This window comes from Andrographis paniculata, unplaced genomic scaffold (genome assembly GCF_009805555.1).
Source record: "Andrographis paniculata isolate CXL003 unplaced genomic scaffold, ASM980555v1 Contig34END, whole genome shotgun sequence".
Taxonomy (NCBI): domain Eukaryota; kingdom Viridiplantae; phylum Streptophyta; class Magnoliopsida; order Lamiales; family Acanthaceae; genus Andrographis; species Andrographis paniculata.
The window spans coordinates 1,520,412-1,527,581 of NW_026137567.1; the positions used below are offsets into that span (position 1 = coordinate 1,520,412).

Below are 7,170 nucleotides of genomic sequence, written 5' to 3' on the forward strand. Positions count from 1 at the left end.
AAATCAGAAAAACAAAGCTCAAGTCGATTCTGATGCGACAGATGGATCAAGTTGTGATCCATTCGGAGGACCATTAGCGCAAGATCCATTTGATATAATAATAATAATAATAATAATAATAATAATAATAATAATAATAATAATAATAATAGTAATAATAATAATAATATAAATATAAATAATATACATATATATCTTATCCATAAACTTCAAATAATAAATTCTAGATCTAGAAAATAAAAAATCATATCCTAGATGCTATCTTTAGCTATTCCTCACTTATAAATTGGGTGAATGATTTCATTGTAAACACACTTGTTAGACTTAAAAGAGCATAGATCTTGAAAGAATTCTCTCTTTGTGTACTTGTTCACCTTGCAATCTAAAAAATCAATAAAGAAGTTTTTATTCAAGTAAGTTTGTTTTTTATTTTGTTCTTACTATTATTTTTATTCTTAATTTTGTTCTTCTAATTTATATACCTATGAATATAACTATGGTTAGTATATACAACATGGTCGGCTCCGCCACCTATTCCTAATTTTTGGATCGGCTCCGCCGCCTATTGATCTAACTTTTGGTCGGCTTCGTCGCCTATTTTTAACTTTTGGGACGACTCCGCTGCCTATGTTTAATTAAGTTGGTTGGCTCCGCGGAAATTGAAAAAATATCTAATAATAAAAACTTAGAGAAAAAATATTTTTATAATTATTTTTGTTACCTTTGATTTGTAGTTTTGTAGAAGGTTACAACCAATTACACCATAAGTCCCATCAAATTAGTCCATTTTTTCTTTTTTAAGTACGAAATTAGTCTACTTTCCTATTATAATAATAATTAATAACTAATACTTCAAATTAAAAAAAATTTAACTATATTTTATTAATTTATTAATATATTTAGTTTTATTATTTGTTAATTGTAAATTTAGAAGTTGAACTAAAATTTTGAATAATTAAAATAAAATAAATATTTATTTAATTGTATAATTAATTTTAAATGTAATATATAATAAAAATTTGATGTTTGATTTGAAAATTTATAGCTGAAAAATTAATTAAAAATGAGATTTGATATTGATTTTTTTCTTTGTTAAAAAAAATAAAAAATAGAACTTATTTATCTTGCAAAATTATAAATTTATTTTTATTTTCAATATTTGATGTAAAATATTATATTCTAATATCGTTTATACAATTCAGTTAGAAATGTTTTGAGATAGTATACCAAAAATATCGAAATATATTATATACCGTACCAATTTTTTTAATTTATTAAAGAAAGATATCGATATTGTATCAAATAATTAGTATATACAAAAATACCATTTTTTTAATTATTTATATATATTGAAAATATCTTATTGTATATCGTTATCATACAAAAAAGTTATATTGTATCGAAATTTTAAGATTTTTTCGGTATTTTTTTTTTTACAAATATGCATGTTATTTTCGTAATTCAGTATTTTTCATTCGTAAATTTTGTATACCAAAATATTTGTCACAGTATGGTAAAATATCATATCAAAAATTTTGTACCGTACGTATGCGATGTGCTATTAAATTTGGTATATCATAACGAAGTATCTCTAATAACAACCAAATTCGAAAAATTTTATGTATTGTTTATATAATTTCTTTTATTACATTTTTTATTATATAAATTACATTTAATTTTTTTTTTGTTTATCTAAATGCATTTATTGATTTACAATAAATAGAATTATCATTATTTTTAAATAATATCAGTAATTAAAAAAATTAATATTTAAAAATTAAAATAAAGGGTAAACTGATTTTTTAGTCCCGTAACTGGACCCCCTTATCATTTTAGTCGCGTAAGTGGAGCCTGTCGCAAACTAGTCTTATAAGTGAAAAATTTTCGATGTTTTAGTCCTCCGGCGCCGGAGATGCCTGCGTGGCTCGCCGGAGGTGATGTGTCCGCCAGGTCACACCTGGCGGACACGTGGATTTTTTTTTTTAATTTTTTTAAAACTTATTTTAAATTTATTTTAAATTTTATTTGTATTTTTTTTTCATTTTTTTTATTTGTTCCAATTTTAAAAAAAATAATAAAAAAGAAAAAATCCACGTGTCCGTCAGGTGTCACTGATCTGGCGGGACACCTGGCGGACACGTCACCTCCGGCGAGCCACGCGGGCATCTCCGGCGTCGGAGGACTAAAACAGCGAAAATTTTTCACTTATGAGACTAGTTTGCGACATGCTCCACTTACATGACTAAAATGATAAAGGGGTCCAATTACGAGACTAAAAAAACAGTTTACCCTAAAATAAAAAATATTTTAACTTTTAATTTAATATTTTATCAAATAAAAAATATTTAATATAATATTTTATTACATTTATTAATCAAACTAAATAATTATCTAACATAATATATTTTAAATTGTGTGCCCAAAAAAATTTGACTAATTTCATGACGGACGGTGGAAGTAATATATATATATATATATATATATATACACCACAAACGATAAGACAAAGAGGAACTATCATTATATATTCTTAGCATTAATATGAAGATAAGGATATTGGATAAGCTTTGGGAAAAGTGAAACAAATATTATTGGCAAAAACTCCGTCACTCCTCCACGTAAGTACTTTACATTGATCGGACAAAAAAATTTATTGCTGTTAATACGTAAGGATGTGTTTATTTGAAAAATTTTAGATTTGAGTTTGGGAAGGATTACGTTATTAATTTGAGAAAATTTGCTGATTTTTTTAAAATAATACGCATAAAATATAAAAATAACACATATTTTTAATAAAAATATGTGATGTGTGTTTATAATTACAACGTATACTGTATAAAAATATGTCATGTGCTAAATTTAACTGTTGTGTGTGCTCTCTAAGTCTATATTATGTGTTATTAGTTCATGTGTTGTATTTGCGTTATATTAATATAAATGATGTATTGTCAATAATAATGTTGTGTTTTTTTTTTTTGTAAGTTTATTGAGTATTGTTCAGTCAAGTGGCGAATTTTAAATTTAACAATATAGTCTTTGAGTTTGATATTAATATTATATTTGATAAGATATTTTGTTAAAATAAAAAATACTGTATATAAATATTTGGAAAATGTACAATCTAAATAGTAATTTCAAAAGAAAATGTTATAAAAACACATATATTTTGTATAATAAATTATACATATTGTTCGAATCACTATATTTAAAAATAATAAAATATTTATAAAAAACGATAATTACAAATACAATATTTTAAAGAGGGGATGGATCATGTACTGATCCTATACTATAATTTAGCATTGCTGAATGATATCTTAATCATTCATTATAATCTAACGATTGTAATTAGTCAATGGTACTTTAGTCTTTTTATTCCATTTCTTTCTTCTCCTCGTTCACAATCCTTGTGCGCAAACTCTATTTCTTGCTCTTTCGCAATCTTTGTGCGCTGAATCGATTCTTTGCCCTTAGTGCGATTCTTTGCCCTCGTCATTCAGATTCTCTCAACCGGCGAGTCCTCTGCTGCGAATCCAATCTCAAACTCTCAATCCAATTCAGTTATGTGCCCTCGTAGACATTTTGATTCTGAATCTTCTTACTACGAACTCTCTTGGCCAACATTTCGATTCAGATTTCTCACTCAGACTCAGGTTCTGTAATTTATATAATGTGTTTCTTGTGTTTTCTAATGTATTTTAATCTTTAGAAAATTTGGAAACTAAGTTTGTATAATGTACTTTAGGGAAGAAGTAGCGAGTATAGCTATCTATTTCTACATTAGAGTTAGATCTATTGTTGTTGTGGAGCAATAGACACGCAGTGCTTGTGACTGAGGTGTTTCTTCTTCACTTTTTTTTTTTGTTTTTCATATAGATCGAAGCATAATGCATTTGTTTTCCAAATACAGAGGAATGAATTAGGACATTTGGAATTGGTTTGTTGGGAGTATATATATATATATTTATTATTTAGTGCATTCATCCATTATCATCTATATAATGTAAGTGAAGAAGAATTGTGTGAAGAGAAAAGGGATATATTATTATGGTTGTTCTTGATGGATGGACATTTATTATATATATATAACTTGTGATGATGAAGATGATGATTTTTGTCTTTTTTCCTAATTTCGTTGTTGGTTGATATAACAGTCCTTTTGCGATGCTTTTTTGGGAGTGAGTTGTTGCCTGTTTTTTTGTTTTCCTTTTCAAGAATTGCTGCACTGAGAAAATAGTCCCCGCTTGCATTTTTTTCCGATCATCCCTTAATCTCTTCACCTTCATCTTCAATGGCTTTAATGCACTCACTACTCTTATTTTTTGTCAGTATAAACCAATCATTCACTTGTCTCTCTTTAATCTTTCAACAACATAAATACACACATACATTGTTGAATGTACTTATTTTTTTCTTTTGAATTTGCTTAAAGATCCCAAAGAAATAATATAAATTGATTGTTCAGCAGCTTGTATAATTCCTACTGCTGCTGCATGTATATTGCTTAAAATCAATACCGATGCATGCACATATGTTCTATATTAGTTGTTTGTATTCTTTTATTTATTTAATTACCCTAGCTAATATTGTAAATTGATTTTGTTTCCGACAAAGAAAGACTAAATTGATTGCTATTGCATATATATATGTGAATTTTTGAAATCATAAAATTGCAGGAGATAGTTAAATATGACTAACTTTGCTATTTGGGTTTTTTTTTTTTTTTCATTTTTCCCTATTGTCTCTATGTTGGAGTTTATGTTTCATATGTTGTTACTACCTTACTGGTTTACTACGTGGTGTTGCATTGATGTATTTATTGTGTCAATTGATTGTTACTGTAGAATGAGGATGAGAAGTTTGGTTTTGTTTACTAATCTACTTGAATCGAACCTATTTGTGCTAATTCTTAGTCTAACTATGCATCCATATTTCTGTATCTGCTGGCTGTTGCACTCAAAATTATAAAGCTTGATAATATTTTTCTTCTTTATCTGTTAAATTGTTATGAAATCATCAACAGAGATCCAACTTCCTTATTTCTTACTTAAGTACTTCATCTTATTTCATTTCCAACTTTTCAATTTCATCATAATGGTATTGTATTGTTGAATTGTGATATTTTTCTATTGATTGTGTTATGTTTAATTTTGTATTTTTACAGGGAGAAATGGCTAAACATGTTCAGATGTATTCCATCCCGAGTAAAATAGCAAAATTGAATAAACTGCTAGAGTCTGAAAATAAGGAAGTGTTTAGATCCTATATTGAGAAGTCATGTTTTGAGGGTCTTCTATATGTTAGGAAAATGAAAATAAATGGTGAGCCATTGCTTCAGTTAATGAGAAATTGGGACACCGAAAAAAAGTGTTTTGTTTTTTTAGATGAGACGGAATGACATATTACCGATGATGATGTTGCTCGAGTATATGGGCTCCCACATGGATTTGGTAAAAGTCTCATATCTTTAGTAAAGCCTTCAAACTATTATAGTGAAATTCATGAAATTAGCCAACCCTTTGAGTTTGATACAATAAATTCTACGGTAGTCCAAAATTGTTGGTTATCAGAGATATTACACTCTTCTAGATTGTACCGTCCTATTGACTTTTGGAGATTTTATGTTCTATATTCTCTGTCGACGTTATTAATTCTATTAACATCTCCATGTATCAATAATCGATTCTTGAGGTTCCTTGTATCTCCTGAGGATGCTTTAAGATATAATTGGGTTGCTGTTATAAAAGACAAGTTGGTGGATTTAATTCACAATTTTAAGTGTAAATTGGTGGATAACATAAAACCAACTTGTAGACCGACATGAGATATGCATTGTCTTATGGTAAGTGTTTGAAATGTGTAAATATAGTATGTACATACATATTTTTGTATTCTTCTCTAATTTTTTTTGTTATGTTCATCATTTAGTTTACGATCTAATTGATCGTAAAAATTTGGGACTAGGAGCTTTACTTGCTTTTTTAAGAGACACATGCGTTTGACTGATGTGATTTAATATTTTGGAGAGTTTTCAATTGAAACTCAAAATAAATTAGCTGAGGAAAATAAGGTATGTGTTACATATTATATTGTAAAGTATGTGTTACATATTATATATAAGGTGATGGACTTGTAAAATTCTAAATGGTAAATCTAAATAGGCATCTTGTTTCCCAGCATGTAAGACTAGAAGGTTTCTTGTTTCCTTACATTTAATACCTGAAGTTTATTTGAGCTAATTTTGTGTAGAGAACATTATTGTTTCTTCTCTTCCATATGAAGTCTAAGTATATTTTTTTGCAATAGAAAATTAAAAGATATGGGTTCTACTATGTTAAGAACTAACATAATATTTTTATTTTCTAGGAAAATGAAAATACTTTGTGCTTAGGGGATAATGTTAAAAATTCAAAACAAGCCTACGAGCGCAAGAAAGAAGCATTGATTTTGAAGTTGGATATCTTAAAATGTGAAGCAAATGAACTAAATGAGAAACTTTTAGCTGTTAGACAAAAAATTGTAGAAACTGAGGATGAATTGTATTATCTTGTTCCTGATATATTGGAAAACGAAGCATTGACTAAGAAAAATCAACACGAAGATGATCATGCGGAAAAGGTAATTTATGTTAATGAAATTTAATATTATAATATTTAATTTTTTATATATTTACTGGTTTTTTTTATATATTGATAATATTTTATTTGTAGAATCGTTGCAAAGCTACAGTTGATGAGGTATCCACTTATACAGATAGTTTTCAACCCACAATGAGGTTTTGTTATCTGATTTTTTATATTTGTTTATTAGTTTTAATATTGTTATTAGTTGTAATTTTAGGTTTGTTATGTGGAACAATAAGTCTGTTATATAAAATAATAAGTTCTTTATATGATATTTCGGTTTTTTTATATAACTATAATTTATTAAGTTCTGTTAATTAAGTCTGTTATTTGACGTCCGATAAGGTATATTATGCATGTATGCACAAATTTTTTGAAACTATAATATTTAAGAATGATCATTTGCTCCAAAATCATTTGTAAGTTCCTTGTGAAAAAACTGTTGTTCTATATTTAACATAAGATATCGAAATTCCAGTAAATATGGTAAATGAGCAAATATAATTTTTTTTGTATTTTGTTATTACGTAAATATAATTTTTTTTTA

The 7,170-nt window shown here is 27.0% G+C and overlaps 1 long non-coding RNA gene across 2 annotated transcripts; it reads left to right on the plus strand.

Moving 5' to 3' along the window:
• Positions 1 to 323: 323 nt before the first annotated feature.
• LOC127248767 (uncharacterized) lies at positions 324 to 6,334 on the plus strand. Of its 2 annotated transcripts, none has more exons than XR_007838143.1 (3): positions 324 to 413; positions 3,501 to 3,653; positions 5,165 to 6,334. It is a non-coding gene; the product is annotated as an uncharacterized LOC127248767 (long non-coding RNA). The 2 variants fall into 2 exon arrangements; XR_007838142.1 differs by lacking the exon at positions 324 to 413 and adding an exon at positions 2,297 to 2,618.
• The last annotated feature ends 836 nt before the right edge of the window (positions 6,335 to 7,170 follow it).